General features: G+C 44.1%; 1 pseudogene; it reads left to right on the top strand.

The window, feature by feature from the left end:
• The first annotated feature begins 14,071 nt into the window (after positions 1-14,071).
• Positions 14,072-14,465, top strand: LOC111525274 (annotated as a pseudogene).
• The last annotated feature ends 259 nt before the right edge of the window (positions 14,466-14,724 follow it).

The raw sequence follows: 14,724 nt of genomic DNA, 5'->3' as shown, positions 1-14,724 counted from the left end.
CCATATACACTCCTCTCTTGCGTTCCCCCTGACACCACCCATTTCACTGTCCTTGACCTGAAGGATGCCTTCTTTACCATCCCTCTACACCCAGACTGCCACTTTCTGTTTGCTTTTACATTGGAAGATCCAGACACTCATATTTCTTCCCAGCTGACTTGGACTGTTTTGCCTCAAAGGTTCCGTGATAGCCCCCATTTTTTCAGACAGGCACTGGCACAGGATGTTGTCCTCTGTCCCCTGACCCACAGCACACTATTGCAGTATGTCGATGACTTATTACTATGTAGTCCTTCCTAGGAGTGCTCCCTTGCAGATACTGCTACACTTTTAAATTTTCTAGGCTACCGAGGTTATCAGGTTACCCTGGCTAAGGCTCAACTTTGCAGCCCTTCTGTCACCTACCTAGGCATACTCCTCACACCCACTACAAAAAGCCTCACAGCAGATAGAATAAGCCTCATGGAAACTCTCCAGCCTCCTCAGGATGCAGAAGAGATCTTGTCCTTCCTAGGACTGGTGGGCACAGTGAGTCTTATCCCGTGGCCCGACTCAGGATCTTTAAGGCCTACATCAAGGTTGTAAACAGCCTCGTCAGCCTGGCCTCTGACATCAGACAACAGGAGGAAGCCATCTCAGCTCTAGCCCAGGCAGCAAGCCCCAGGACAGCAGCAACCCTTTTTCCTGGCTAACCTTAGTCACGGAAGGGGCTCAAGTGGTACACATGGCCAAGGTACACAACATCTCTCGTTGCTTCTTGTGTGCAGCCTTGAATAAGCCCCCACTGGTTGCAGTACCCTTACCCAGCCCTTTTAACTCCTCTAACCTAACTCCCTCCTTTCCCCTTCCCGGCCGAACACTACATCAATGAGTCAGGACTAGTAGAAACCAATATCCTCACTCTAGAAAAGATTCAGAAGAGACTCCACCAGAAAAACCTCAGATCAAGGCCCTCACTTAGGTGGTGGCAGTCATCTGTGGCCGGTTAAGTCCTACCCTTTCTAAGCCCCTTACTAATCATTGGCTTCTTGCTACTCATAGCTCCCTGTGTCCTCCGCTTCATCCAGAACCACATAAAAGAAGTTTCCCAGATCACTTTCAATCAGATGCTGCTCCATCCCTACACACGAGTTCCAACCTCCAAAAAACCCCACGACGACCCATAACAGCAGGAAGCAGCCAGATGAACACATTGCCCCTTTTTCTTATTAGAAAGAGGTCAGAATGTTAGGCAGGGATCTACACCGACATGGCAGCGCCACTCGGCATAGCAGGCCCTTTGTTCAAGCAGGCCCTTTGTTCAAGACTTCCCTTCCTCTTAGAACACACATACGTCAGAGGTTCCAGCTGGGCAACCACACTCCCCCATGACCTGCAGCTCACCTGCATTCCACAGGTTCGTAAACAGCAGTTTCAGTTAACAGTTTCCAAAGACCCCTTCCTCGTGACCCTTACTCAACTCCTGCCCTAGTAGTTTCAAGACCCCCCAGGCCCTGTTTGCACAACCAGCTTCCCTACCTCTCAGGCTATAAGAAGCCCCTACCCTCCTCCCTCAGCGTGACTTCCTTGGCCCACACCTTTGGACCAAGGAACCTCGCCTGTGAGCCCTAATAAAAGCTATTCTCACTGCCATTTGCCTTGTGTCTTCATTCCCGGTTTGGCTCCAGCCTCAGTTTACCATTACAACAGCTTCTTGCTGGACAAACACAGAATAAATCTGTAATCATTCCCACATCTCAGGTTTTTGTATGTGCAAAGACAACAATCATATCATTCATTCGTTCATCCATTCATTCATTCCAATACACCCACTTTAAGCAGGCTCAGTGTTAAAGGATGGATTTACAGCAAAGAACTAGATGAGGGCCTTTTCATGGACCAGTGGAAGATAAACAAGTGAATGAGCCTGAGAGATAAATACTATCACTAGGATGACATCGAGTTAAGAAGGTATATAGAAGTGTCACCTAATCCTCTCTTACCGTGTCACAGAAGCCTTCCTAGAGGAATAGATAGCTAGGCTGATGGATGGTAAGAGTTAGTCAAAGAGGAGGGGATCAATTGCACAGAGGAAGCGAGTTTCCAAACATCCAGAGATGAGACAGAGCATAATGAATCTTCTCCCTTCCTCATCTAACATTCCAAGTTCCTTCAGCCATCCCCCAAATGCCACGATTTCAGTATCCCTCACCATCTTCATCCAAATTATCAGGACATTATCTCTAGTCTGATATTGTCCCTCATAAAACAGATTCGACCATAATGGTACAGTTGGGCTTGTCCAAAATGGACCTCAGTGGAGCACAACCTGGCACAAACGTGGCTAACCAGGACTTGGTTAGCCTGTGTTATTTAGGGATTTTTTAGTGTTTAACACAAGACATGTGTTACAGAGCAAGAAGCAGAACAAGGCTCCATTCAATTTTCTAATTCCCACACCTAAGGCAGCCAAAGTATTCATGATCAAATCCTTGAGAAACTTAGCACTGTCATGCGCGTCCGTGTGAAGAGACCACCAAACAAGCTTTGTGTGAGCAACATGGCTGTTTATTTCACCTGGGTGCAGGCGGGCTGAGTCCGAAAAGAGAGTCAGCGAAGGGAAATAAGGGTGGGGCCGTTTTATAGGATTTGGGTAGGTAAAGGAAAATTACAGTCAAAGGGGGGTTGTTCTCTGGTGGGCAGGAGTGGGGGTTACAAGGTGCTCAGTGGGGGAGCTTTTTGAGCCAGGATGAGCTAGGAATAGGAATTTCACAAGATAATATCATCACTTAAGGCAAGGACCGGCCATTTTCACTTCTTTTGTGGTGGAATGTCATCGGTTAAGGCGAGGCAGGGTATTTGCATTTCTTTTGTGATTCTTCAGTTACTTCAGGCCATGTGGGGGTATACATGCAAGTCACAGGGGATGAGATGGCTTGGCTTGGGCTCAGAGGCCTGACAAGCACTACATACAGATTTTGCTTTATGAATTACAGTGTTCAAAATAAACTACATGTGAAATAAAAATATACATTCTATACAGGTACTTCATGTGCTATCTATTGCAATTCAATAAATACTTTTCTAATTTTTTTTAAAAAAGAAGACCTGGCACAAAAACATAATGAAACTAACATTTTAATATGGCACAGTCTATGTATTTAACTCTCCTAATTTCAGGGTATAGGAGCTGTTTAAGTGAAGAAAAAAATTCATAAATCATTGCACTTTAGAAATACCCATTAAGAAGCCCCTCCACACCCCAGTTTGTTCCCACTTTCCCAGGAGCACTTGCTAACTCTCATGATGATTGATAACCCCACTGTCGAGCAGAGAAAAATATAAAAGTAGAAGAAACAGCGAGAAGAGCCCTATAGGCACTGCTTGTCCCCAGGGAAGCCATTTCTGATTTTATCTCAGAGTGGTCCTTGGGGACAAGAGTCAGTGGATTTGGGGAAGGGTCACAGGGAGAAGGAGACCTCCAGCTGAACTCTGCAGTAATTTTGATCAAGTGCAAATTTCATGGGCAGAATCTGAGGGAGTGAACAGGAAATGCAGATACGACCACAAAAGCCTTGGCAGGCAGGGAGGGGCAAAGCCTGAAAACCCTACTTGCTTTCTCAGCAGGGAGGATGAGGCTCACCTCAGGCAAGATCTCAGCCCTGCGTGGAGGCTTGGATGTAAATTTGGCTCTGTTGGCTGTTGTGGAAGCACAGCGGGCTGGAGTGAGATTGGCCTTGCTGGCTGCCTGGGAACTGGGTGAGGCCTGTCACTGCCAGCTTTCCCCCACTTTCCTGATGACCTGTAAGAAGCAGCAGAGGTAACAGTAATCCCCCTTGGAACATAACTCCATTGGCCTGAGAACCACTTCCCCATCCCCCACAGTGACTACAGTAAGCCCTCCCCAAGAAGACTGAGCCCAGACACACCTAAGGCTGCCCCCACCTGATCGTCTTTCTGTACCTCCCCGGTAGCCAAAGGCAAAAGGCATAAACTCATAAGAGCTCTCTGGGAGCTTCCCATCCCCTGAGAAACCTGAATATTTATTCACACGACCTTAGGGCAAGCTTGTATCACCTATATTACCATAGCTGATGCTCTCTTGAAAGTGCCATCTCCTTGCTGGACCAACACACTCAAGCTGTTACAGTAACTCATAACAAACAATCCTGCTCCAAGGAAGGAAAAAACAACAGCTAATTCTACTGCCTGTAATATCCTGGATAACCAGAGGTCATGAGTCTGTCCTCATGACAACTTCACTGCTAGCACAACCAGCATTTGAGAAAACCAGCACACTAAACAAAACTACAAGCAAGGACTCTCACAGAGTCCACTTCACTCCCCTGCTACCTCCACTGGAGCAGGTGATGGTATCCATGGCTGAGAGACCTGAAGATGGATCACATCACAGGACTCTTTGCAGGCACCCCCCAGTACCAGCCTGGAGCCCAGTAGCTTTGCTGCATGGCTAGACCCAGAAGAGCAAAAGCAATCACTGTAGTTTGGCTCTCAGGAAGCCCCACCCTTAGGGTAAGGAGAAGAACACCACATTAAGGGAGTACCCCATGGGACAAAAGAATCTGAACCGCAGCCCTTGAGTTCCAGATCTTCCCTCTGACATAGTCTACCCAAATGAGAAGGAAGCAGAAAAGGAATTCTGGTAATATGACAAAACAAGGTTCTACAACACCACAAAAAGATCACACTAGCTCACCAGCAATGGGTCCAAACCAAAATGAAATCTCTGAATTGCCAGAAAAAGAATTCAGAAGGTCAATTACTAAGCTAATCAAGGAGGTACCAAAGAAAAGTGAAAAACGACTTAAATAAATTAAACAAAAATATGGGATATGGATGAAAAAAATCTCCAGGGAAGTAGATATCATAAATAAAAAACAATTGCAACTTCTGGAAATGAAAGACACACTTATAGAAATGCAAAATACACTGGAAAGTTTCAACAACTGAATCAAACAAGTAGACGAAAGAATTTCAGAATTCAAAGACAAAGCTTTCAAATTAACCCAATCAGAAAAAGACAAAGAGAAAAGCATCAAAAAAGTGAAACAAAGCCTCCAAGAAGTTTAGGATTATGTTAAACAACCAATTCTAAGAGGAATTGGTGCTCCTGAGGAAGAAGAGAAATCTAAAAGTTTGGAAAACATTATGTGAAGGAATAATCAAGGAAAACTTCGCTGACCTTACCAGAGATCTACACATCCAAATACAAGAAGCTCAAAGAACACCCAGGGAATTCATCACAAAAAGATCATCATCTAGGCACATAGTCATCAGGTTATCTAAAATCAAGCAAAGAAATCTGTGAGGTAAAATCATCAAGTAACCTATAAAGGAAAACCTATCAGATTAACAGCAGATTTCTCAGCAGAAACTCTACAACCTAGAATGAATTGGGGTCCTACCTTTAGCCTCCTTAAACAAAACAACTATCATCCAAGAACTTTGTATCCAGTAAAACTAAGCTTCATAAATGAAGGAAAGATAAAATTTTCTTCAGACAAACAAATGCTGAGAGAATTCACCACTATAAAACCAGTACTACAAGAATTGCTAAAAGTTCTAAATCTTGAAACAAAACCTTGAAATACACAAAAATAGAACTTTCTTAAAGCATAAATCTCACAGGGCCTATAAAACAATAACACATGAAAAAAAGGTATTCAGGCAGCAACTAGCACAATTAATAAAATAGTACCTCACATCTCAATGTTAATGTTCAATGTAAGTGGCCTAAATGCTCCACTTAAAAGATACAGAATGGCAGAATGAATAACAGTTCACTCAAGTACCTGCTGTCTTCAAGAGACTCACCTAAAGCATAAGGACTCACATAAACTTAAGACAAAGGGGTGGAAAAGATATTCCATGCAAATGAAAACCAAAAGCAAGCAGAAGTAGTTATTCTTATATCAGACAAAACAGACTTTAAAGCAACAACCATTAAATAAGACAAAGAGGGATATTAATATAATGATAAAAGTACTAGCCCAACAGGAAAATATCACAATCTTAAACATACATGCACCTAACACTGGAGCTTCCAAAATTATAAAACAATTACTACTAGACCTCAGATATGAGATATACAGCAACACAATAATAGTGAGGAGCTTAAATACTCCACTGGCAGCACTAGACAGCTCATGAAGACAGAAAGTCGACAAAGACACAGGCCAGGCACAGTGGCCCATGCCTGTGATCCCACCACTTTGGGAGGCCGAGGTGGGTGGATCACTTGAGGTCGGGAGTTCGAGACCAGCCTGGCCAACATGGTGAAACCCTGCCTCTACTAAAACTACAAAAATGAGTTGGGTGTGGCGGTGCATGCCTGTAATCCCAGCTATTTGGGAGGCTGAGGCAGGAGAACTGCTTGAACCCAGGAGACAGAGGCTGCAATGAGCTAAGATTGTGACATTGCACTCCAGTCTGGGTGATACAATGAGACCTTGTCTCAAAAAAAAAGAAAGAAAGAAAGAAAGAAAGAAAGAAAGAAAGAAAGAAAGAAAAGACAAGAAGGAAAGAAACAATGGACTTAAACTATATCTCAGAACAAATATCCTTAATAGATATTTACAGGACATTCTACCCAATATCTACCCAATAACTGCAGAATATACATTCCATTCATCAGCACATGGAACATTCTCCAAGATAGACCATATGATAGTCCACAAAACAAGTCTCAATAAATTTAAGAAAATCAAAATTATATCAAGTACTCTCTCAGACCACAGTGGAATAAAATGAAAACAACTCCAAAATAAACCATCAAAACCATGCAAATATATGGAAATTAAATAATCTGTTCCTGAATGATCATTGAGTCAACAATGAAATTGCGATGGAAATTTAAAAGTTCTTTGAATTGAATGATAATAGTGACACAACCTATCAAAACCTCTGGGATACAGCAAAAGCTGAGCTAAGAAGAAAGTTCGTAGCATTAACACCTACATCCAAAAATCTGAAAGAGCACAATCCAAGGCCACCCCTCAAGGAGCTAGAGAAACAAGAACAAATGAAACCCAAACCCAGCAGAAGAATAGAAATAACAAAGATTAGAGCAGAACTAAATGAAATTGAAACAAACAAACACAAAAATTAGAAAAGATAATGAAACAATAAGGTGGTTATTTGAAAAGGTAAACAAAATTGATAGACCATTAGAGAGATTAACCAAGAAGTAAAGAGAGAAGATCCAAATAAGCTCAATTGAAATGAAATGGGAAATATTACAACTGATACCACAGAAATATAAAAGATCATTCAAGGCTACTATGAACACTTTAACATTCACAAACTGAAAAACCTAAAGAAGAGGAATACCTATCTGGAAATATACAACCCTCCTAGATTAAACCAGGATGAAATAGAAACTCTGAACAGACCAATAACAAGCAGAGAGATTAAAATGGTAATTTTTTTTTTTAAAGTCCAGGACAGATGGATTTGTTGTCACACGTTGGGACAGAATTGAGGACACAGACACATGTGGGTGGCTTGAGGCGTGGAAAGTTTAATAGAAGAAAGGAGAGAGGAGAGCTGCTCTTTGCAAAAGAGAGACAGATGTCCAAAAAAGTGGGGGAGGCAACAGACTGCAGCAGATTTTATAGGCAGGCTGGAAAAGGTGGTGTCTGATTTACATAGGGCTTACATATTGGTTCAATCAGATATGACGTCTACATAGTGTGTGGGGAAGGCTGGTTGCCCCACCCTAATTGTCTTACGCAAATAAGCTTTCTGTTGATCAGTGCCATCTTGTCTGCTCCTTTAGCTGGCAGAGAAGGGAAGATGGAGCCACTATTTTCAAAATGCCTAGTCCTTAGTTCCTGCTGGCATTCACCTGTGCAAGCTCCCAGCTTGCAGGCTGTTCTTTCTTAGAAAATGATTTGGGGCTGTTTTTAATTAAAAAGAAAAGCCTTACCAAGGACTCCCATGCCCTTGCTATCTGCCTAAGTAATTCCTTCTTAGCTCCTATATTATTCTCTTATCTGGAGTGGTAACCCTAACTGCTGTTAGTAGGTACTGGGTGATGACTCTTTCTGGCTACTTCCTGCTGAAAAGGGGCATTGTGTGGGGAACCGCAGCTAGGACTCCTCCTGGAATCGATCTAAGGGTCCTTGGAAGAAAGGTGTGTCCATGTGTGGCTCAGTGTGCAGCACCACTTAGTTTGATTGCTTCTAGGCAAGAGGAAACAATTCGAGTTATAGTATTGAGTAGACAAGTTCCAAACATTAATATAAAATATATGAGCAAGAGGGGGCTTAATAATGGAGCTAACCAGTTCCACAGTGAAGACTGGAATTTATTAAAGAGGGATTGTAGCCATCCAGGGCTGGAGCCTGCATTTTCTCTTAATCTGTCAATGATTTTCACTTGATCTTTAAGCACCTGTAGGTTTTCTTCAACTTGACTAGAGGTGTTGATCCAGAAGCAGCATGTTTCATGTAAGACTGCACAGGTACCACCTACCTCAGCTGTAAGACATCCAGGGCCCATCTATTCTGTGCTACTGCTGAGCCTAAAGAGTCTATGGATTGATTTTGTGCTTCTATGACTCCGACTGTTGCCTTTCATCTGGATTGCATCATAATAGAAAAGTACTGGCCTTTCAAAGAGAGGAATACCAGCAAATCAGAAGAGGCCTCTGGTTATAGAATTCCCCATCCATAGTCTTTCTAAGATGGGATTGTCATGTGCATGCCCTCCCCAATCTTCTCTTTCAGCTAAATTTCCATATGAGAGTATGGAAATGATAGATCTCTTTGTTCAGCATGTCTGAGATAGTGCACTTCCTAAAAAGGAACCTAGGTTAGGAATATCCCCAGATGATGCAGCCATGTCAGTAGACTTTAAAAATAATGGTTTGGAGAACATTGCTACTATAGTGCATGTTCCTTAGTGTTATTGAACTGAGGAAACCATTTGGGACAGACCTAGCAATTAGTCTTGTTGTACAAATGGGCAATGACTGATACTGTAAGTGCTAAAGGGTGTGATGTAATCACTAAATCCAATAAAAAGTCCTTGCAGACTCAGTGATAGTAAAACTTTCATGCTTCCTCTTTGTTGGTAACTATTATCCCTGTTATAAGGATAACAATTAAGCAAAATACTGTGTCCGGAGTTGGTTCCTTCTTGGTCTCACTGACTTCAAGAATGAAGCTGCAGGCCCTTGCAATGAGTGCTACAGCTCTTGAAGATAGTGTGTCTGGAGTTTGTTCCTTCAGATGTGTCCAGAGTTTCTTCCTCCTGGTGGATTCATAGTCTTGCTGACTTCAAAAATGAAGCCACGGACCTTTGTGGTGAGTGTTACAGCTCTTAAATGTGGTGTGGACCCAAAGAGTGAGCAGCAGTAAGATTTATTGTGAAGAGTGAAAGAACAAATCTTCCACAGCATGGAAGGGGACCCAAGCAGGTTTCCGCTGCTGGCTGAGGTGGCCACCTTTTATTATTTGTCCCTACCCATGTCCTGCTGATTGGTCCATTTTACAGAGTGCTAATTGGTGCATTTACAATCCTTTAGCTAGACAGAAAACTTCTCCAAGTCCCCACTTGACCCAGGAAGTCCAGCTGGCTTCAACTCTCAATCACCCCTGTAAACAGGACACCACAACTGCTGTTGGGAATTGGGCAATGACTGCTGTAGCAACTTCCTGCTGGATAGGGGTGAAGAAGAGGCCCTGCAGTGGTAGTGTCTTCCAGAGGGGAACTGTCTAGGCCAGCCAAAGGGTCAGTAGGTCAATCCAGGGGTCCTCAGTAGAAGTCATTAGTTGAGCTCATTTGGGGTTCCACTTGTAAGACTATCTGTAGCTTGATAGCCTCAATCCTAGAGGAAACAAATTTGACAAGAAGGTTAAAAATACAAGGCCCAAAGGCAAGTAATAGCAAGATGGCTGTCACGGGACCTAGAAAGGGGAGAAGTCATGTCACCCAACTCCAGAGGTTGGTATAAGAGTTTGAAAGACGTTGTCTGATTTCAGAAGCCTTTTCCTGTAAACACGGGGTGGCATCTCTTACTATCCCTGACTGGTTAGTGTAAAAACAACACTGTTTCCCTAAGAAGGTGCTGAGTTCTCCTTTCTCAGCAGTAAGGAGGTCTAGGCCTCAGTGGTTTTGGAGAGTCACCGCTGCCAAAGAGCCTATTTGGGATTGTAGAGTAAGGATAGATTTCATTATTTCTTGCAAACTATCTAAGAGGTAGATATAGGTTGAAGTTTTCCACATAAGAAGAATATGCCTTGGCTTTGTAGATAGAAATTTACCCTAGCTTTTAAAGGAATAGGATATACTGTTTTTTCTTTACTTTTTCTATCTCTCTCTCTCTCTCTCTCTCTTTGACTCCTTCTTTGTCTCTGTCTCTTCCCCTCTCTCTGTCTCTTTCTCTCTTTTCTTTCTGCTGGTCTTTCCCTGCCTCTGCCAGCCACTTATGCTGCTGTTCTCCCCTCTCCTTCCCCTTCTTGATGGATTTGGCAGTGTAAGACTGCCATCTCCTTGGGTTTTTGCATTGCATGCAGTAACTCCATGATTTCCTTGTGGTATTTAATGGGGTTTCCCCCAGAGGTTAGGAACTCCCTTTCTTTCCATATTGCAGCATGGGCTTGTAGGATTAGATAAGCATACTTGCTATCTGTATACACATTTATTCGTTTTCCCTTTCCCAGTTCTAAGGCTTGGGTAAGTGCTACTAGTTCTGCTAACTGGGCACTGGTCCCTGGGGAAAGAGACTTACTTTCCAGTACTGTTACATCACTAACTATGGCATAACCTGCCCTTTGTATCCCATTCTCCACAAGTGAACTATCAGTATATAGGTTAAGGTCAGGATTAGCTAAGGGGACTTCTAAGAGATCCTCTTGGGTGGCCTAAGTCAGGGCTATAATTTGTTGCAGTCATGCTTGACTGGTTCATCATCCTCTGGGAGAAAAATGGCAGGGTTGAGGGCTGCACATGTGCATATTTGAAGCACCAGTCCCTCAAGGAGTAGCGCTTGGTAACTAAGCAGGTGGTTTGTCTGATAGACATAAACTTCTTTTGGCACCTAGTATTCAATTTAGGTCATGAGTAGTCCAGACAGTGAGATCCTTTCCTTGTATTATTTTGATAGCCTCTGACACTAAGATGGCCACCACCACAACTACCCGTAAACAGTGAGGCCAGCCTTTTGCTACTATAACAATATCCTTACTTAGGTAAGCCACTGGTTGTGGGGTTGTCCCACGAGTCTGAGAAAGGACCCTAAAAGCTATTCCTGCCCTCTCTGTGAAGTATAAAGAGAAGTTTTGTCCCATGAGAAGGCTTAAGGCTGGAGCTTGAGCTTGTTCCTTCCAATGCCCAGGCTTCAGGTTTGATTCCCTTCTCAAGCAGGGGAGAGCAAATGAGTAACTTTTTCCCTATGTAGATAATAGCTCCAGCTGTGGCTAATATATCCCTCCTAATAAGGGTATGGGACTTTCAGGCATAACAAGAAAGGCATGTGAAAAGAACAAAGTCTGCCAATTACAACTAAGGAGGTGGGAGAAATACCTGATTACAGGCTGTCCCAGGATTCCTCATATGGTAACGGACCTTGAGGACAGCTGTCTGGGACAGGATATTAACACTGAGAAAGCCGTGCCAGTGTCCAGGAGGAAGTCAATTTCCTGGACCTCAATGGTTAAACTTACCCGGGGCTCAGTGAGGGTGATGACATGAGCTGGCTTTTGCCCCGGACACCCTTAGTCCTGTTGTTGGATCATCTGGTTGGGGACTTCTAGCCCAGAGAAACTTTGTCCTCTGGGGCAGTGCACCTTCCAGTGATTGCCTCAGCATAGTGGACATGGGCGAGGGGAGCAGCTTGTTTCTTGTTGGACAATCTTTTCTTAAGGTGTCCTTGCAAACCATAATGGTAACAAGCCCTACCGGGTGATTAGCCCTTAAAATCAAGATTAGCCATTTTCTGTCCTCTCTGAATCACCAAGGTTTGTTTGTCTGAGAGCCATGACTAAGGCTGTAGCCTTTCTCTGATTTCACTTTTCCCTTTCAGCCTGTTCCTCTTGGTCCCTATTATAGAACACTGAGGTTGCCAGGTTTAATAATGCCTCCAAATTTTGTTCAGGGCCCAGGGCTCACTTTTGGAGCTTTCTCCTGATATCTATGGCTGATTGGGTAATAAACTTATCTTTTAGGATCAAATGACCCTCGAGTGAGTTGGGTGACAGGGGAGTATATTTTCTTAAGCCCTCCTGTACCTGCTCAAGGAAGGCAGAAGGATTTTCTTCCTTTCCCTGAGTTATGGTGGACATGATTGAATAATTCATGGGCTTTTTCCTAATTCTCCTTAGTCCTTCTAGAACACAGGTCAACAGATGTTTGCAACTCCAGTCCCCGTGATCTGAGTCGAGGTCCCAGTGCAGATCCATACTGGGGATGACTTGCTGACTGGTAGGGAATGTGTGCCTTTCTTCAGCTCTCATTCTATCATTTACTTGACTAAGATACCAGGTATCTCCAAACTCTCGGGCTGCAACTAAAGCTGCATTCTTTTCACTAAAGGCCAGGGTTCAGTCTAACAATAGTGTGACATCTCTTCAAGTGAGATCGGAGGTTTGCCCTAGACCCTGTAGGACATCTATGTACCTATCAGGATCATCTGAAAACTTTCCCAGGTCTACCTTGATCTGCTTTAAATCAGAGAGGGAGAAGGGGACACGTAGGTTGGGCCAAATGCTCCTCCCCCTTCAGCTTGAAGGGGACATAACCAATAGCCAAGGAGTTTTTGTTGTCCCTTGGAGATTTCTTTGCTTGTTTCCTTCTGGGTGGGGAAGATTAGAGGAGGCTTATCATTAACAGGAAAGGATGCTATATGGAGGCTAGGATATGGGGGTAAGATAAGAGGTCCTCTTGTGGGATGCAAATTGCAAGTTTTGCATAATTGTGGATTCTCCTTCAATGAAAAGAAAGCTTGGACATAAGGTATTTCACTCCATTTGCCTTCCCTCTTACAGAAAAGGTCAAACTGCAGGATAGTATTGTAATTTATACTTCCCTCAGGTGGCCATTTTTCCCCATCAGGGAGAGAATACTGGGGCCAGACCATAGTGCAGAAAAAAATGAGCTGCTTCTTTTTCAGAGTTTGTGGGTCAAATTGGTCCCAAGGACTTAGGATGCATTTCAAGGGTGAGCCTATTGATGCCTGAGTGCTTCCCATCTGAAAGAAAAAACTGCTCCCGGTTTTGGTTTGTCCACCTCCACCCACCCCCCCTACCCAATAACCTAAATGGTCCCTGGATCCTGTTGATTGGAATAGTTGTGCTCACTGATGCAGCAGCAGAAGCCCTGCTTGCCCAAGAACCCACAACAGTCCCTGGACCCTGCTGATCAGAATAATTGTGCTCACCGATCACAGCAGCAGAAACCTCTTTTGCCCAAGAATGTGCAATAGTCCCTGGACCCTGCTGATCAGAATAATTGCGCTCACTGATGCAGCAGCAGAAACCCCAGTTTTCCTCTTACACCACAAAGAGGACGGAGGAAGGTCAGATTTAGTGGCCCTTACCGACACATTCTTGAAAACCTGCACCCTTGCCTGTCCTCCTTGATCACAAAGAGGACTGAGAAAAATCGGATTTAGTTTCCCTTACCAACACATTCTCAAAAATCTTTTAGAGTCCTAAGCATTCTCCTGTTAGTATTGGGACCTTACCCCTGTCCTATAAAGATGTTATGCCCCAAAAATGAAGCGAAGGGCCATACCCTGAGGGAGGGAAGGGATTTTCAGTGTTGGAAGAGTGACACCTTGGGTCCTCACTTATATGAATAGGAAGGATATAATTTCTGAGGCTCTCCATATCCTAGCTTCAGGAATAGCTTTTGTTAGGCCTGCTTGTCTGAGGAGGGATCCTAAAAGGATAGTTGGTCTCCCCACCCAATGGGGCTGTGGGCAAAAATTATGTCTTTCTAATTGGTGAGCCTGGGTGCCTAAAGAAAGGAACAGAGGTCATGTGCACGGCCTCTGTAAGTGCATAGTCGTTTCCGGTAGTCCCCGAGACTACAGTTCTGCTTGCGTCCTCGGGGGTCAGTGTCGGTCTTGGGTCTGGCCATGCCTGAACCCGCAAAGTCTGCACTGGCTCCCAAGAAGAGCTCCAAGAAAGCTGTCACCAAAGCCCAGAAGAAAGACGGCAAGAAGCGCAAGCACAGCCACAAGGAGAGCTACTCCATCTACATGTACAAGGTGCTGAAGCAGATCCACCCCGACACCGGCATCTCGTCCAAGGCCATGGGCATCATGAACTCCTTAGGCAACGACATCTTCTAGCGCATCAAGGGAGAGGCGTCCCACGTGGCACACTACAACTAGCGCTCCACCATCATGTCCCACGAGATCCAGAGGGCCCTGCGCCTGCTGCTGCCCGGCAAGCTGGCCCAAGCAAGCCTTGTCCCAGGGCACCAAGGCGGTCACCAAGTACACCGGCTCCAAGTGAGTCCCGGCTGCTTGACTCCAAAGTCTCTTTTCAGGGCTACTTAACCCCCTAAGTGAAAGAATCTTTCTTGTGTTGTCAGTCCCAGTTTATATTTTTGGCTTCCCGTCTGCTTAACTTTTGGAGAGCACACAACTCCACCAAGCACAGATAACTATATTCTTTGCACATAGGCATTGTTGTAAGTAAGCTTATATAGATTGATAGTGGTATCTTACTATGGTATAGATATGTTGGGGTTTGCCTTAGGGGCTGCTCTTGA

This window comes from Piliocolobus tephrosceles, chromosome 7 (genome assembly GCF_002776525.5).
Source record: "Piliocolobus tephrosceles isolate RC106 chromosome 7, ASM277652v3, whole genome shotgun sequence".
NCBI classification, from domain to species: Eukaryota; Metazoa; Chordata; class Mammalia; order Primates; family Cercopithecidae; genus Piliocolobus; species Piliocolobus tephrosceles.
Note: the sequence above shows the minus strand (reverse complement) of the source record. Positions and strands in the feature narration are given on the sequence as shown.